General features: G+C 40.5%; 1 protein-coding gene across 1 annotated transcript in view; it reads right to left on the minus strand.

Moving 5' to 3' along the window:
- Positions 1-19,282, minus strand: part of LOC126400092 (protocadherin-15-like) — a 356,244-nt gene that overhangs the window by 27,139 nt on the left and 309,823 nt on the right. The window lies entirely within an intron of this gene.

Consider the following 19,282-nt stretch of genomic DNA (forward strand, 5'->3'; position numbering starts at 1 on the left):
CTTTCTAAAAACTCCGGCCAGAGTGGAGATTTTGGAAAACTCCGGTTGCGCGTTTGCATGTAAACTGAGATAAACGGAGATAAACGGAGTTATAGGCAGCCGACGTCACAGTATGCGCCGGAACTTGCGCCTGTGTAAAAAGTGCGACCTATGTTGCTATGGTGACAATGGATAAATGGAAGGCTTGAGCTTCTTGTTACACTGCCACCTACAGGTTTGGCATGCTCTTGTGTATATATACACGGGTAAGTGTAAACGAAGATCTTTTTGAAAACGGAGACGGTGAAATGTCCGTTTATGAAAATAGCCGGCCACGTGTAAACGGCGTGTTAGAGTTAGTCTAAGTCTTAAGACAGAAATTCTCATTAGGTTTAGTCACATTTTAGTCATTATTATCCTTTATTCTGTAAAACTTTCATTTAAAGCCCAGTCCCAATTAAACGCCCAGTCTCTTCTACAAGCCTGGTGTAGCTACCTATTTAGACAAATAAAGGCCTGTCTCAATTAGACGCCTGGTCTGGTTGCCAAGCAGTTCATTTTTATGGAAGTTCTTTGGATGTATAAAACCAGTTTGCTGACTACCCACTGGAGCTTGTTAGTTTGGTTCCGTTCATTTTACTGAAATCATGAGCACTAAAGAAGAGCGTAATTCATTTAGATTTACCGGCATGACTAAAAAACAAGCAGTGACTCCCTTCCTCTGAAGCTGTCATAGAATAAGAATGTGTCCATGCCTTGATTACCTGGTAAGTTATTTATATTTCTTTAGTCCGTAAGTGTCCAGTGATTAGAATAATCAAAAGTGTTGTCCATAAAAATGAATCCAAGTTATTAATATTGTAATAGTGGTGTTGTGTTGGTATGCCGAGTGCCATAAACAAAACAATAGTCATAACATAACACATAATTGATATGTTATTCAAAGCCTATTTTTTATACAAGTAGTATTCATACTGGTTCAAATAAACAATTTGATTGTATTTTCCATCTTTGCTGAGCAACAGTTTTGTATAAAAATAATTAAAGGCCTGTCCCTTATAGACACCTGTCCCAAATATAAGCTTATTGAGTTCAGTGATTTAAGCAAATGATAGTCCGGGCAAGTAATTTAAGTTTTACGGTAGTTTAAGTTGACTAAAAGTCAGTCATTTTTGGCTAACTTTTTGTCATTTCTAGAGTTTTCTGATGGCGCCCCAGTACTGTTTCACTTCCAATGGATGGAGGGACACTCCCCTTGACTTCATTATTATCTAATTACTGGAACTGGTAGTAATAGGGTAAAGTTAGGATTAGTTTTAATATACATTCCTTCTTTTTTTTTTTTTCCTCTTCCCCATCCTTTCGCCTGTCAAACCTGAAGAGCAAAGACACATAGACACAAATACACAACCTTGTCCCCTTAGCCCTTGTCAATGCTTAATTTAATTGTTGTACTGCCCTTAAAAAAACAACAAACTTTTCTAAGTCAGAATATTTGTTCTCTTTAAACTAATCCAATTAGGCTACTACAGAAATTGGAATTGGGGTTACAGGTTGAATCAAGTGTTGACATTTCTTTCAGACAATTTTATTCTACAACTACGAATAATTTCTATCCAATTACTGCAATTTGCATTTCTCCAACAGTTTTTAAACATCCTTTCCAGGTTTAACAGATGAAATAAGCACACACTGATAATTATTTGAAAAGCTCTAATCTGAGGCAACTATTTGTACCCAGGTTCACTGTAAACTTTGACGCTTCAGTCTCACTCTGAAGAAGCAGAGAAGTAACTTTATTTCAGCCTGATTTTTTTTTCTAAATCTGCAACACGTTAGTCTGGAGGTTCAAACTCATGTTCTCTCACAGAGTCTGTGATTACAACTGGACTCTCAGCTCTGTCAAAGATAACTCCACTGAGTTCAGACCTTTTACTTACAGCACAGCTACATTCACAGATAACCGAGCCTCCAACCTGCCTGTCAGGCAAACAGCCACCACTGCAACCAACAAAACTCCACAAATCCTCTCAACAGCTCGACCATCCACAGTCAGACGGATCATGTCTGACTGTGGATGCCATGTCAGTCATCCACTTACAGCTGATGCAGCTGAGTGTGTTGCAGGCTAGTGAAACATCCTGGTGCTAGGCGCCCTGATCTTATATCACTCATACAGTCTGATGGCCCACCACCACTTGTAGTCCTGTCTCGTCAACTTAAACAAAACATATATTGTCATAGTTTTTATAATCAAAGATCCATTTTTTTTAGCTTGTCAATGTTTTATCTTGGTCATGGAAAAAAGGCTGATGATGAACATTCTTCATCATAGTTTTCGTTAACAAAATGAAAACAGATCTTTAGCCATTTATGACCTTAAATGATCCTGTCAAACATTTTGTTTTTTGCAAAGACCTCTGAAGTATAAGGCTCAAGGCAATTGCCCAACTGAGCTTTTCGTTAATCTGCCTAAATGCAAACAAACAGATGGGGATGGGAGGCTTCTGCATGGAAGATCAGTGTTACTTTGCATATTTTTGCTATGTAATTTTAAAAGCAGTAAAACATTTGTTCAACAATGAACCCCTTTGGATCAGTGGAAACATCATCAAACGTAAAAGTCCAGTGGTTAGTTTCAGGTTGGCCTGATGTGTCTGTGTGACCTTCATTAAACACAGTATCTCATACCTGAGGTGAGTGGAACATTGTATTCCCTCATTAATATGCTACAAATGTAGAAGGCTCTGTACATGACTACCTCTGCATACTTTTCTGGCACAATTCCATCAAGAGAAAACAACTGCACAGTCGCCGTCATTGTCAGTCAGTAGATGTTCCACTTTACACATGCCCATAACACTGCTGCTTCACTTCTGATGTACATGATTGGGGTTTCTATCCTGGTGACTGTACCACTAGTGCTAATGTTTAAGTGACACAAGACTGGGGACTATTTAGTACTAACGACCACAATAGTGGGCAGCACAGTGGTGCATTGGTAAGTATTATTGCGTCAGCAACAGGGTTCCTGGTTTGAACCCAGGATGGGGGGCCCGAACCCCAGGGTGGGGGAGCCCCCCCCGTTGCAGAGCTTCTGTGCTCTCCCCATGTCAGCGTGGGTTTTCTCTGGGTACTCCGGCTTTCTCCGACAGTCCAAAGACATGCAGGTTAATTGGTGACTCTAAATTGTCCGTAGGTGTGAATGTGAGCCTGTGATAGTCTGGTGACCTGTCCAGGGTGTACCCTGCCTCTCGGCCAGTGTCAGCTGGGATAGGGTCAGCACACCTGCAAACCCTAAAAGGATAAGCGGTTACGGAAAATGAATGAATGAATGAATGCATGAATGAATGAATGAATGAATGAATACTACAATAGCTAACACTATAGGTTCATGTGGGGGGCAATTTCTAAATGGTTACTCTTCCAGCACTGAGGTGGTTTTCAAAGTGATTTGTCAAATAAAAACTGTCTTTGATATTTTCATCAGCACCACATATTTTATTGAGAAAAAAACTTTTTATATTTCAAATCAGTTATTTCCCAATTGATTTTAATGAGGGAGACCTTGGGTAAAAGAAGCAATACAACCCTATAGAAAAAAGTTCATAAAAATGTAGCACATATTGTGAGTAAAAACACTCTACATAACTGTTTTAGACATTTTCCTACTGTATCAATGCACCTAACCCAAAACGAACTAAATGAATATTTGACAGAAAGCGGAACAGACACAAAAACACAAAAGACAACAGCCAAAAGGAATGTTTCACTTTCACAATGTCTGCATTTGCAATTTGAAGTTTTTAACACATGTTGATGTACTTACCAATTCATATAAAAAGATAAACCCTGTCTCCTACAAATTACGTTCATATTTTGAAAGAAACATAAAGCTGGCAGGATTATAGTTTCCATCAACACAATGAGGAAATGTTGATGAAAAACAAATCAAGTGTACAAGTCACAAAAATGTTAATTCTGTACTAAATGTATCAGTTTTTGATTTGATTTTCTGCCTAAACATCCAGTCTTGCAATATCAGCTCGTAGTGACGAACGCATTATCACACATTTTCCTAGGTATGCTCAGGCTCTGGCAGCACTTAAGGTGAAGGTTAGAGAAAGATTACGGTCTTGGTTTAAAACTGAAAAAGTCCACAGTGACTTGAATCCCGAAACACAACGTGATTATCAACATTTAACCCAAAGTTCAGACCATGTGAGCGGAGTGGAGCGGTGAGAATATCCACTCCCTGCTCCCTCTGCTCTCCTGTTCAAAGCAGCTAGAGGCAGCTTCACACAAATCACTCACACCAGAAAAAGAAAAGAGCTGTGTTGTATTTTAATTTTAGCTTGTATAATTTCTCAGTTTCCTTGTGAGAGTACACCGTTGTCGGGTTTGAACAGACATTTTCGATAGATAATACTGTGTGCACGGTACACAGGTGCATTCTGGGTCAGGCATGCTTCAAACTCATGGTGTGAGTGGTCCCAGAGCAAAATTGGTGCGGGATTGAGTGGGGGATAAGGTGACGCTCTAACCTTTTTGAAAATCTGCCCTGCACTCCATTCAAAAGCCTTCCTCTTGCCCTCCCTGCTCGCTTGTGCTCCACTCCACTCACATCCTCTGACCAAGATCTTTATCTAACCTGAACCAGAGTGCATTTGTTGCCTAAATGTAATTACAGACAGGACTTATGATGCACACCTAGGTCTCTGTTGTGCTTTGTATATATCATTAGAAAGAGAATGTAGCTTTTCATTCACTCAAAACTTAAACCACCACTTTGTGGTTGTATGCCTTCGTGAACCAGTCAAGTTGCAGTTAGTTTCCACCCATGTCTGCGCAGACTCATATGTAGGCATGACAGCAGACAATGCTTCAAATATGGATGTTGCTGCAAGGAAGTTACAAAAAAACATGGATGCTTCACACATCTTCACCCCAACAGCACAGAGGATCTATACAATCACCACAATGTCAAATGCTTCAGCTGTGGAATAGACTTGTGAAGATGTCGGCGCGGAGAGTCACTGAAAAGATTTTTAATTTGGAAACCTCCCACTGTCATTCCTGGGCTAGTGAGTTGAAATCATTATTTTATTTGAACAATTTGTCATTTATTTCTCAAAACAGGTTAACCTGTGATATTCAGGAGATTAGGAGTGAAATATTTAGCATGTTTGGAGAAAAACTGGTCTGTTTAAACATTACATGAAGTGTTACCTAAACAAAAGACAAAGATCTCCATGTGCTCAGTTGAGCTCAGAAACGTTACCATTAGCCTTAGAGACTGGAATATTTATTGTCACCCCAGAGGAGGACAGAATTTGTTTGTTGTGTAATTTAGGTGAAGTCAAGAATGAGGTTCATTTCTTGTTTTACTGTCCTGTACTGTATATGAAGTCATAAGGAATGTACTTTTCAGTAAAATGAAAAATTTGAATTTTGTTTCAGGAAGGGAACCTTTTTTTGTACCTGAATTTCTTTGCCAGGCCTGGAATAGAAGGCAGAGTATTCTGTTTCTGGACTGAGCAGTAAAACAACATGTACTTTGGATTGTTACTGCAACGTCATTTTAATGGTATAAAATGAATGAATAAAATGAATATAAAATGTCATCACTTCATCATATCCTATTAGACTATTGTGTTAAAATTTGTCACAATTAGTGTATGAATTCTTGAGTTATGGCCAAAAACATGTTGCGTCAAAATCATCATCGAGTCCAAGTGAACGTTTGTGCCAAATTGAAGAAATTCCCTTAGGGTGTACCTGAAATATCATGTTCAGGGGAAATTTGACAGACCAGAGCACGGTGACCTTTGATCTTTGACCACTATAGGAGCCAAATATGTTATTGGGAGGTTTGCTTCTAACTGTGTAATTCACTGTGTGGCCATTGGGGGCGCTGTACTGTCACCTGGTGAGTTCAGGCATTTAGGATGTGACCTCACTATGGTCATCAGGTGTTTGGCCCGGAAGGGCAAATGGTTTTTGACCGCAATGGCACGGACCGCTACGGTTTTGTTTGTTTGTTTTGTACTGAGCGTCAACCCTGGTCAAATACCTCAGTAGCTAGTAATAGACTTAGCTCCTTTAACAACCACCAAAATCTAATCAGTTAATTGTTGAGTCCATATGGATGTTTGTGCCAAATTTGAATAAAATCCCTCAAGGTTCCTGAGATATCACCTTCACAATAATTAGATGGATGGACGGACAACCTGAAAACATAATGCCACCAGCCATGGTTCTAGATGACACGGAGGCATAAAACATTGCCTGTGAATGCAGTCCAGCCAGTAACTACATTCAGTAACATGATGTAATTGGTAACAACAACTTAGTAAAACATATGTAAGTAATTTCTAGGAGACAGGGTTGATAAAGATACATAGTTGTGCACTGACTCAAATTAAACAAAGATGGAAAGATGTCTGCAAACAGCAACCTACTGACAGGAACAGATGGATTGTGTCCAGACCAGAATTTGTGATCATACATCATTAGGTAACTATGGAACAGTGAGAACAGATGAAATGGAGACAGACTGTGACACTGATCATGTCACTGGCTCTAACAGTGGAATACTATCCATGCTACAAACAATACAAAGAATCCATGTCCAGCAAAGTTCAATCCAAGTTGGCAGGTTTAACATTTCACACCCACTACATCTAGAATCAACTAGTTAAGACGTCCAGAGGGTGTGTTTTACACCCTGAAATTAGCTTCGCACAACAGCAAGAGGGCCCATCAGCAATCATGTGTCTTTGACTGATTATAATTTGTTGTTGACAAGAATGTCAATCACTTGGCGTGGATGTAAAATGGTAATGAACGCAGTCAAACTGAAAGTTAACCAGGAGACATTTTGCCACTTCTAATCACTTGATTTCACAGCTCCCATCTGCAGCTAATTTAAGCCAATTTTCCTCAGCGTTAATTAAAAAAAAACAAGTCCTAGAAATGTCGTTTGTGGGGAAACTAGAATAATGGCAGAGGCAGATAATGAGTTAGCCCTCCAAACAAATACTACTTGAATTCCTCCTTGTAGTTCAGGTTCACTGAAATGGGGACACAAATTAAAAAATGGACTTGACCTGATTATCATTTCATCTTTGTCCTTCACCACTCCTTTAATCCTTCACTGTTAGAGAAATAGTGAAGGAAGCCCTTTTCAGCTTTTATATGAATACATTAGGACTGTGCAGGATGTGACCTTTCTTGTTGTTCACCTTCCCTCTCTTCTCCTTTTCTGTTCCATCACTTGAGACGATGAACATTTTACTTGTACCCAGAGTTTATATTAGTTCTTTTTCGTTCCTTATGTAGAAAACAGGAAGTCATGTTGGAAGAGCACAGCTGTAGTGCAGTAAAGAATCACCGAATCATCACAGCATCCCACTGAGCTATTTTGAGCATCAGTCCCTTGACAGCTCCGCCGCAACTACGCAACAATGTTAAGAAATCCCCCTCTGTGTGCTTTCCATATCATAAAGGCAAAGGCTAGAGCATTGTAGACTGAGAGGGGAATCGTTTCTCAAGTTCTTCCACGATGGAGTTCATGTTTGGGTTGGGCTGAATCTGTGGAAGTGGGGGTGGGGGTGGGGGAGGGGGATCCTCTCCTTCTTCTCCTGCTTCTCCTGTTGCTCCTACTCCTTCTTTACCTCCCTCTCCTCCCTCCCCTCCTCCTCCTGCTGCTACTGCTGCTAATGAATCCAAGTAGTCAAGGGAATCAAGAGAATCCATGGAGGCCCGGCTCTTCATGACCTTTTTGAGCGGGATCTGTTTCTGATCTATCTGGCTGAACATGTTGGCCACCGACTTCTCGATGTCGGCGATGTTTTGGATGTTCTTTAAGATTCCTTTCAGCTCTTTTCGGGGAGGTTCGGGCTCCGTGGGGAGGGGTGGAGGTGGCAGCCGGAGGGACACAGGCCGCAGGGTGGGTGCCTCCGAGATTGATGGGAGGACAAAGGTGGATGGACGCAGGAGTGAGGGCGACAGAGGGGGAGGGAGAGGTGGAGGCGGGGGAGGAGGTGGGAGCGGCGGAGGAGGATTTTGCTTTTCTGTATGGTTGGAGTGAGATGAAGCAGGAGGGAGAGGCGGAGGGGAGGGAGGGCAGTGTGGAGGAGGAGATGATGGAGGAAGCGGAGCAGATGTGGGAGGTGGAGGTGGTGGTGGTGGGGATGGAGGTGGAGGTGGTGAGGTTGGAGGTGGTGGCGGAGGGGTTGATGGGGGATCAGGGATGACGTCTAAATGGACCTGAAGTCTTTCTTCCGGACTCTGATTTCCTGTTAAATTTGCCCCGAAGCGCCGCAGCACAGGAGGAGTTGGCTTGTGACTTGGTGGAGGGGTTCCTCCATCACTGTGGGTGACAATGATACTTGGGGGACCCTCTTTGACGTGAGCAGGTGAAGCATTAAGGGCTTGCTTGTGATGCTGAGGAGACTCCTGGAAAACAGAAAGTAACATATCAGGTGACAGAGATCCTCGCGAATCTCTGCTTTGCCTTTGCCTCATTTCCTGGAGCGCCTGTTGCTCAAACTGTCTGGCTTGTTCTTTGACTGTCAGCTTGGGTTCCAGACTTGGGCTTCCCATCAAATCGGAATCCAACCCACGGTCGAATCCTGAATCCAGACCAGCATCTTTACTCTCCTTGAATTCAGCTTTTAGAAGCTCCAGCTCCCACTGAACAGGATCCATAACCACTTGCCGCCTCAAAGCGTCATACATCTCTCTTCGATGCAACCTCGACGGGAGAGTCCAGCTGTGTCCACCTCCAGATCCCCACCCGCTGTCACTGCCACTGTACCCACCGAACCCCACGTCTCCTCCAGGGGAGCTGAGCCTCAGCCAGGCCTCTCGAAGGCCTTTCCTGGAAGGGGAGAAATTCCCAAGAAGGTCTCTTCTCCTCTGGCTTCTACCAAGAGTCTCTGGGCTGCTCAACGTCCCGTCCTCATGGTAGATGGGATTTTTAATGGTCAGGGGGTTTTCATCAGAGAGAAAGGTGATGTTGGACTCAGACTTGGGCAGGTTGTTGAGCACCCCTCCGTTAGCGACGCACTGACGATGGGCAGCGATCGCTCGTGTGGCAAAATCTGAAATCAGACGCTGGCGGTCGCTTTCATCCAAACTGCCACCACTCCCACCGCCACTGTGGTTTGACCGACTGGTACATGCATGGAAGAAAATGTGAGAAAAAAGATGGAATGAAGGGAGAGATAATAAAAGAACCACAGATAAAATATGAAGTAGAGGAGGGTATAGTGAATTGGAAGGATGTAATTATATATATCGAAGCTAAATGAAATGGAAGAGGGAGATAGGGACTGAATGAAATGTAAATGAATGAGCAGTAACGCACAGAATCGTTAAATGAAATGTTTCATAAAAGGGAGAGACAACAGGAGGATACATAAAGAATGGTAGAAAGGCAGATAAAACAATAAAACGTCTGCTACAGCTGTTTGATGAATGAAATGAAAAGAGACTTCACATTAAGAGATAAATGAGGACAGAGATGAGAGGAAATGGAGGAGGGATCTTAAAAGAAGGTAACGGCAATTTCTCTCTGTGCTGTTTTTACCAGAGGGGCAAGAGATGGAGCGCTTAGAAAAAATAGTTTTGAAACACAAAGGAAAAGAATGCAAATAGATTTTATGTACGCTAAAAGTGGTGCGCTACAAAGACGCTACTGCATCGCAGCTTTAAACAATGTCAGCTCTGTTGGGGCAGGGAAAGACAAGTGTGTGTCATGGAGTTCTGAGAGTATGCAGATTTTTCTTCCAACAAAAGAACTGATTATATCCTTCTCTGTGGTTGAAGGTGCACTAATCTGTGAAATCTCTGGTGTCCTTTATGGCTTTGTTGAATCTCTGCAGACTCTTGGTACTTCATGGGACATGTCTGGCCACTTCTATATGCTATTATAATTCACAGATGAGCCACAATCAGACTTCAGTAACACACCTTTGCTCTATGATCTACCAAGGTACAACTTACCCTGCACATAAAACAAGAGTAGCTACTGACAAGCACGGACACAAACACAAAACTAAAGCAAGAACACGGTCACAGCATCATATCAAACTAGTCACAGATGTGAAGCGATTTTCAGCGTCAGACTTACTTTTGTCTGTCAGTCATAGATAAAAGGTGGATGGATGAGAACGAGAGAAGATGAACACATCAGTCAACATGAGGACAGGAAAAGTACAGTGATGAAATGACAGCACAGAATATTAAAATGTTAAAAGTTGTAAAAGAAGACAGAAGAGACAGTAGAAAAAGTTTACACAATGAAAAGACCTCGCACATCAACACTCTGATATCAGTTGTTGAGAGAAGAGAGTATTTCTCAGTAATTTCTCACAGCCTGTCTGGGGAATAAAACTTTCAAGTCGTAATTTAATTGCCATCCCTCTACGGTTGTTTGTCATTATGCTACGAGATTAGGAACAGAAAACAGCCTAATTTGTCACATACAGTATATCTGTTATAGAGAGCAATATGAGTTCCAAACGCATGTATTCATTTTGGAAAACCAGATATTAAAAGACTCAAGTGTTGAAGTCAAACGGTTTTATAATACAAAGAACTGAAGTGTAATATCATCTTGTTCAGGGATATTCATCACATCAGATGAGTTTTAATCAAATTACAGTATATTAGCTATTTTCCTTTCTCTTAGTTGCTTTACCTGGACCCTATTTTCCAATGTTTTTGTGTCTTAGTGACTAATAGGAACAACCATTTTTGGAACTGGTCAGGTATCGAGTGTCAGAGCGGCAGCTGGCAGCAGCCAAACAGGTTTCTATGGAATCATTCGGGGCAATTATGCACCGTCAATTTACATCAGCTGAAAGTTTTTGTTTTTGCCACTGACAGGCTCAGATTATTATTAGAAGTGACAAAATTATGGAAAGGATCCCTATAGAGATAAAGCTTTTAGTTGAAAAGTAAGATCCTTTTTGGTTAACCAGAAACAGCCCAGAAATCGCCATCACCAAACCAACCAGACTGCATTCAGCATGTATAGAGGAAGCATATATTCACATCTACCTGTGTGAATTGAGAACTTATTTTAACAAAACCAGAGATGGTGATTATTGGAACGGTGGAAAGACGAACCAAGACGGGTTTTGTGAGTTTGATTTGTTTCTGTTGACTTTGAATTTTTAAATGAAGTCTAGTAGGCTTGGCGATGGTGATTTCGGGCGATTTATGGTTAATTTTTTATTTTTTTTTCGTGGGGGAATTTTGCACAATAAGCCCACGTGGTTTAATTGCAGCCTGTATTGCTGCTGCCGACTGCAGCCCTGTCACCCAGTACTCGACCAATTTCAAAAATTGTTGTTCCCTTTAGTAACTTAGACACAAAAACATGAAAAAATAGGGTCCAGATTGGAATTTTTTTTTTATTTAATTCAAATTATTGACCCTTTAAAGGGTAATTGAAAAATATCAATGTAATTGTGAATAATAAGGATTTTTTTCATATGTTTAAGGTGTTAAGTGGGATTTATACTTGTGTGTCAGCTCTATACAGACCCTATGCCGTAGTTTACACATGTGGCCTACGCCATTGCAAGCATTTATACTTCTGCGGTAGTGTGTCCGTGTCACTCTCCAGTTACACCTCCAAAACATTTGTCAGTGTCGGGGTTTCTATAAAGTGCTGTAATCGTTAGCTGATTTAAAACACACATTAAACACACATTAAACATGGCTTAATAGAGGCAATTTCAAACACAAGTACACAAATCGGCTTAAATATAACTTGCAGCATTCACAGACAAAGCTCTTGTCTTTTGATGCACACACTGTCCCCACGTATACAACATACTAATGTTATTAGCACAAGCCTATGGCATTTTACATTGTATAAATTAGCCTAGCGGCTAGCGGACTTTTCCTCTTCTCATATAAAACCAAGGACAACAGCAACATTTAACAAAGGTAACGTTACATAATTCAGCTCCATTACAACTCACAAGGTTCACTGACAAAACAACTGTCTACTAAACATGTTTTTCAAGCAAATATAACATGCTAACATTATTAGCACAAGCCTATGGCATTTTACATTTTATAGATTAGCCTCTACTCATATGAAGCCAGGATAAATCACACACAAGACTTAAAATGCTATTTTTGTGGAGGCTTTATTGTCTTCACAATTTATTGTTTCTTATCTGTGAAATTAAAGTAAATAAAAGCTTTGTTTCCACTGAGGCAAATGGTTTTCAGATTACAAAAATAGACAGGAGGTCTGCGTCACCGCAATGTATAGTTACATTTCTAGAGAGGTGCACGTCAGGCTAAGGCGTAGGGTGCGGTGTCGATTTGATGCAACTGTTATCTGCCATTTTAAATTGAATGATAGTTAATAACTGCGACAATTATGGGGAAAAAGCAACCAAACCATACAGCAGCCAAGTTAGCCTGGCAACAGCAAATTCCAGTGAACAAGCTGAAAAAAATAAAATGAATTTAAATTAGTGTATATGTGCACATTTTCTACATATCTCGTTATTGCTTGATATATGTGATAACAAAAACATGTTGTATTTTGCTAAATAACCTGACTTTTAATGTAACGTTTTTAAAAAACATGCTTCATTTAACATGCTGCTGATAATAATTTAAAGAACAGTTAATTTCTTATAGGTAATTGAAAACAGACATTAAAACCCGAGTCTGTCAAGTGAACAGCTAAAGGTAATTAAAAGGAAGGAATGCCTCTAAAATCAGTCTACTGAGCAGTTTGATAATGGACCTTAATTATGAATGTGCAAACTTTTGCACTTTTCCAGGTTTTATACTCTTAAGGGATTATTTAGTCTCTTCACGATTCCAATGATACAGAACACACACACTCACACACTAGTGTTGCACAAGAAATCCCAAACTGCCTACACTGCAAACACACACACGCACCAACACACACAAAAAACCTTCCCCACCACAATTAAACATGCTCTGCAGCTTATCAATAGAATTAATTATCGCCCAGGGTGGTCTTTATAAATTACGGGCTGCATTTATTTCAATTATCTCATATCCAAGTTCATTTCCGCACACATTTTTCAGAAGATCATTTGGGCTGGTTAGTCGCACATGCACACGCACAAGCGCACACACACACACACACACACACACACACACACACACACACACACACACATAGACACCAGTTGGAAATCCCTTGTTGTCATTTGGAGATAGTTCCTACCATCTTGCATATGAATTGCTCTCATGTTAATAGGAGTGGGGAGGCATATCAAGGACAGACAGGAAACCGGTGATGCATGTAATGCTGATAAGAATTCCTCTCAACTTCTTCTTAACGCTCCAGTAAGGAATTACAAATGAACTAACTGTGTATTGCCTTGAGTGAGTGTGTGTATGTGTGAGGTTGTTAAAACTTTCAGATAAAAGTTAATACGGTGTCTCCAAGTACAGTCACTATTACGCTCTTGTTTGACCAAACCAACACGTGTCAAAGCAGCAGAAACTGGCAAGAGGATAAATTAAACTTAATTTGCTAGAAGACGCACAGAAACGAGGGAGCTACAGTAAGTGGTGAGGAAAATATGACTAAATTGCACAATAATAAAGAAACTTTCTGAGGCAGTGGAGAGTGGATGGGCAATAATATCCTTCAGTGCTGTTAGGAGTGGAGACGTGGGACAGAATTAATAAAAAGTGGACGTAATTTCACCATAATCAGCAAAAAGCATATTAATATTGCCCCAGTTTCTTGGCTGTGATCCACAGCCTTTAAGAGCACTAGAAATTGAAAAACAAACAAGTTGTGTGCAAAGCAAACATTAAATAAACTCATATTTTAATTGGCTGCGAAGGGTGATCAACACAAAGGTCATTCCTAGAGGACTTTATTTTTACAGTGGTACTGAAAGCCACCAATCGATGAAATCCTTGATGTAAACTAAAAAGGAAGCACTCAAAGTGAATGTTGTTCTGTGAACAGATTGTTGACCTTCATTTTATCTTTTGTATAGCGAGGACATTGGTATGCATTACAACAAGAGAACTGACAAGGAAAGAGCTGCACGCCGCTGAACTTTGTGAAGATAAAATTGCAGGGTTTATCTGCGACTGTTAATGCATTCAAAAATCAGAGCTTTGTTTGGCGCTTGTTTGATGTGGGGTTACAAGGCTCTGCATAATGTCGCCTCTACATCATGTCAGTGTCTTTGACCAGTGCAAAAAGTGAAATTAAGGAAAGAGAATGTCCCCAAACCATAAAAGAGGGCCACATTCACAACAGTCTGAGGCTGCTCTAAGAGACTCAGCTGATAAATCCTCGCAAGAGCTCCAAACTCAGGAGTGATATGGGAAAGTTCAACATAGCAACTCAAGTGTGATGAATCAACAACTTTTATTTCAGTGAGTGTGTTTGAGTTGAAGTCACCGGTCGATCAAGAAAAATGTCAGCATGCTTCAATCAGACTTCAAAGACACTTAATGATTAGGCCTTTTCCTAGGACAGTGAAGACATGACCTGCCCTACTTTGCCTTAGTTTGCCTCTCACTGGCTTACTGTGATATTCTTATACTAACCCTAACCAGTCTCCTCTTCATGCCTAAACCCAACCATCCCAATATATTAAGGCAACGAATACTAGACAGTTAGCTCTTTTAGAAAAGCTGACATCATCGGAAAGCATGCTTAGGTTGGCCATTGATGAAGGACAAGATGGTTATTTCTCTGCTCTGTTTTAAAAGAAATATTTTATTGTCTAAAACCCCAGATATCCTTTCACCAACAGGCTAGGCTCCAGTATGTGCAAAACTCAGCTACCAGGGTGCTTACCCGTGCTAAGCCTTGGCAGCACATCACCCCCACCCTCATTCATCTGCACTGGCTTCTGGTTAAGTTCCGCATAACCTACAAAGTACTTCTGCTTGCCTACAAAACGCTCCACAACCTCGATCCACCGTACACATCGGACCTTCTCCACCAGCATACCCCATCACAGAACCTGAGGTCCTCTGACTCAGGCCTCCTCTCCAACCCCCGGACCTTTGGGGAGAGAGCCTTCAGTGTGACGGACCCCACCCTCTGGAACTCTCTCCCTATGGAGATTCGCCATGCTCCATCTCTGGACACTTTCAAGTCTGCGCTGGAAAGACACTTATTCACACAGGCCTTTGGCAGCTAGTCTGTCCTTGGGTCTCTTGAAAGGCGCTATATAAATAAAAGCTATTATCATTATTATTATTAACTTTTTTTTGTAGTAGCAGCGACCATAGAATTAATACTATGCATGGGGCAAGAGGTTGTTTTTCACTTCCTGTTTCAAAAACAAATGCAATGCAACATACTGTAATATTCAGAGGAATGCAATTATGGAATGGTTTGCCAGCAGACATTACACATGTAACAAGTGCAGCTGTTTTAAAAAAGAGGGTAAAGAGATACCTCATGGCACAGAACACCAACCCATCGCAAATAGGCTTTGTTACGTAATACTTGACTCTACTGTGGTGAGCATGGACTTTTGGCTTTTATTTTTATGAACATTTCCGGAGTCTACTTCCTGTGTGGGTTGTTTGCTGTTGTGTTTGCCTGTCTCCAGAGGCTTCTCCCTTCCCCCGCCCTGCACTGAGGCTGAGTGCGCACACCTGTGACTCATCTGCAATCAACGGGCTGTTAAGACTGCCACCGTCTCTAGCCTCAGTGCCAGAGGATTTGCAACTGCACGCAGTGGTATCTCGGCTCCTCTGATCCTCCAGTGTATTTAGTATCTAGCAAGTTTGATGGTGTTTTTTGCTCCTCGTGTGCTAACCCTCGTTCTCCTGCCTTTTTGTTCCAGTGTCTCCCTCCGTGCCTCTCAGCAGCCCACAGCCCAGCACTCTCACCTGGTTTCCTCACTCTGCACCTCGACTCCAGATCTCCTCAGTTCTCTGCACAATTCTGACACAATAAACCTGTTAACCCTCTTCCCTCTGTGTCTGCATTTTGGGTCCTATTCCTCACTGCCATCACACTCTACGAACTTTAATGTGAGTCTTTGCCGGTCTTTTTTACTCTCAATCACTGTATAAGCTGTTTTAACAGTATTACAATTTCCTTGAGCTGTAAAATTATTATTATTATCATTATTGGTTTTTTTGTTGTTGATTTTTTTGACAATTTCTGACTATTTTGTGAGTAATCTACTATTCTTTTTTGTTTTACTTTGTTTTTGTGATTATTGTTTTGTAGTTTTTTCTGGTTTTTGGTTGTATTTTGTTACTTTTTTTTTATTTTTTATTTTTTATCTTTGCCGGTCTTTTTTACTCTCAATCACTGTATAAGCTGTTTTAATAGTATTACAGTTTCATTGAGCTGTAAAATTATTATTATTATCATTATCATTTTTTTGACAATTTCTGACTATTTTGTGAGTAATTTACTATTCCTTTTTGTGTTACTTTGTTTTTGTGATTATTGTTTTGTAGTGTTTTTTGGTTTTTGGATGCATTTTGTTCCTTTTTGCCTCGGATTTTCAATTATATATTTGTTTTACTCTATGATGTAATGTGTAATGGACCCCAGGAAGAGTAGTCGCTACCTTGGTAGTGACTAATGGGGATCCAAATAAATAACTAAATAAATAAATAAATAAATAAATAAAGTGGGAGAGTATGGCAGGTAATGCCTTCGCCATGCTAGGAAAAGAAAATTTGCTTCTGGAGCTTTGCAAAGCTTGTTTATTAAGCCCTTTTCTTCCACTGCACAAAAAAAAACAGCTAACATACATTAACATCTGGCTTTTTAATACAATGGGAAAAGTTTTAATTGGCATTCACACCCAGGTCAAATGACTTTGCAGTAGTCACAGGTACTTATCGCCTCTGGCTCCAGTCGGCATTGATGGGAACACAACACCCGAGTGAACGCGATAATTTTAGCTTCTTTAAAGGTGAGATGCAATAATGAGCTACCACAAAATACAGTCCATCTACACCCAAGCAGCACTCCAACATCTATCCAAATTAGTCTGCACTGAGTTTGAAAAAGAGACCAAATAAGTACGAGATATATAAAAAGTTGGCCAAATTTTGTATTGACTCTCAAACTGATCATTCTGGGGCTGCTTATATAAAGGTACTACAACTTTACATATACTTCCTTGTGCATATTAACAAGTGTTTATCACTTTTTAATAAAGTCTGTCTGAATATTCTTTAGAATGTGTAATAGTGTACTTGTATTAATATGCTATCATATTATCATATCAGTGGCATAAATTGATCTCAAAATAACAATAACTTAGCTTATTGCAGTTTTATCTGGGACAATATATTGCCAAACTGAAGTAGTTATTGTAACAGGCCTATCAATGATGTATTATTTATCTTTAAGTTTCAATAAATATTTTGAGCAACACATTCTTTACAAGATGTTGAAGAGCAGTCCACAGGCTGAAACGTACTGACATATTGTGTAAGCACAGTCATCTTATCATTCATCAGTTTGACAAGAAACTGGCTCAAGATATGACCAATTAGTTTAATTGCTGGCCTGTGCTGGCAGCCATTAAAATATGGTTGTTGAACAAGTCTGTTGATGGTGTGGACGTGCGTCAATCAGTGACCCAGAGAACACCAGCAGAGTCCACGTTCCCCATTAAGGCGGTTTTGTTTGCTCAGAAGGTGAACACTTCTACAAGTCATGAAATGAATTACATCTCTAAAGTAAACAAGGATGTGACAGAGTTTGAATGTTGCGCTGTTATTCCACCTTGTTCTGTATAAAAGGTATGAACATGGAATGCGGAGACAGAAGCACAGAATCAACATACGTCTAAAAAGTGTGAGCCGGCAGAACAGGATGGGTGTGACATTTTGTTATGTGTGTGACCCACCACTGGGAGATTTTAAAAAGCAGCTAGGATCTATGAATCTTGGGAGGGTCTTTGTTGCGGCAGTGTTGCAGGATCTTCGTGTAAAGAGTTATTGTTTGTATGTTGTCACTTTTGCACTGTTGCATTTTGGTTTTACACTACAAACATCGTCATCTTGGGTTGAGAGGATTTTAATATGAGCTACCAATGATGGATTTTGTTGTTGAGTTTGAGCTCAGCACAACTAGAAAGGAAGAAAATAGGAAAAATGGACTCTATACACGACTAAAAAAAGACGACGCTGGACTGGAATAATAATTAATAGATACACTAATCCTTAAGGCTGTAAAGATGTGTATTTACCCAGGCACTTTTTGTTTCTTTAGCTCTTATTATTTTTCAAATATTTTATTATTTCACTATGCTGTTGTAAAATGATGTTGAAATTGTTTTAATAAAGATTTAAGTGGAATAAAAGAAATGTCCTGAACTCAAATATTTCAGTTATTGTCAGGGATTATGGAGCAGCTTATTTTTCTTCATATTATACACACTGTGACTTTGTATTAATACAAAGTCACAGTGTGTATAATGCGCCTGTTCAGAACATGGTGGCTTATGTTGGTAATTGTCATTTTTGTGCTGGTTTATAGTTTCAGCCATTAGTGAGGTGGCTGTTATATCTCTTGAGACCAGCTGTATTTTCCTGCATACTGCAGGAAGTATGTGGTGTCGGTACATAAAATAAGTGACTATTACATCGAGTATCCCAAAAAAGTCTGTAAGAATATTGTAATAGAATATAAGCAGCTGATAAAATTGGTGGACAAGAACATCCTAGGTACGATCATCTCTTTCATACAGTCATCCGAAGGGCCAGATGAAGTCGGCGGGCCGTATGTTTGACACCCCTGATCTAAATATTATATCTAAATATTTGAAAGGAATTCAATACACATTTTTTGCAGTATCAATACACCAATACCAGCTGCGCTTTCTCACACTCTTTTCTCCAACAGCAAGGTGACACACACAATACTAGAGTTTCCATATAGCGCTGCCTCCTCTCACTCTCAAGCCCCTTTTACACTGCCAGTTTTTCTCCGAATGTTGGGCCGTTTTGCCGGCAAGCTGCGAACGTTTATACACACAGAGCCGGATTGGCGAGTTGATCCGAGGCGCCCAATTTTCCGCCTCGTAGGGTAGACATATTGGCGGAACCTTTTTAGTTTAAACAGACCGAGGGGTCCTTCCGCAACGGGAGGAGCTGTTGAGGACTTGTGGGGGGAGCTGTTGATGACGCCGCACGTGCGAGCCACTGGTGGTGGATAAACAGGAAACAGCTGATAGCAGGAATTAGCGAGCAGCTAGTAGCAAGAGGGAAACACAAACCTGACAGACGCTGTAAAGATGAGCAACTGGAGAGACAAGGAATT

This window comes from Epinephelus moara, chromosome 13 (assembly GCF_006386435.1).
Source record: "Epinephelus moara isolate mb chromosome 13, YSFRI_EMoa_1.0, whole genome shotgun sequence".
Taxonomy (NCBI): Eukaryota; Metazoa; Chordata; class Actinopteri; order Perciformes; family Serranidae; genus Epinephelus; species Epinephelus moara.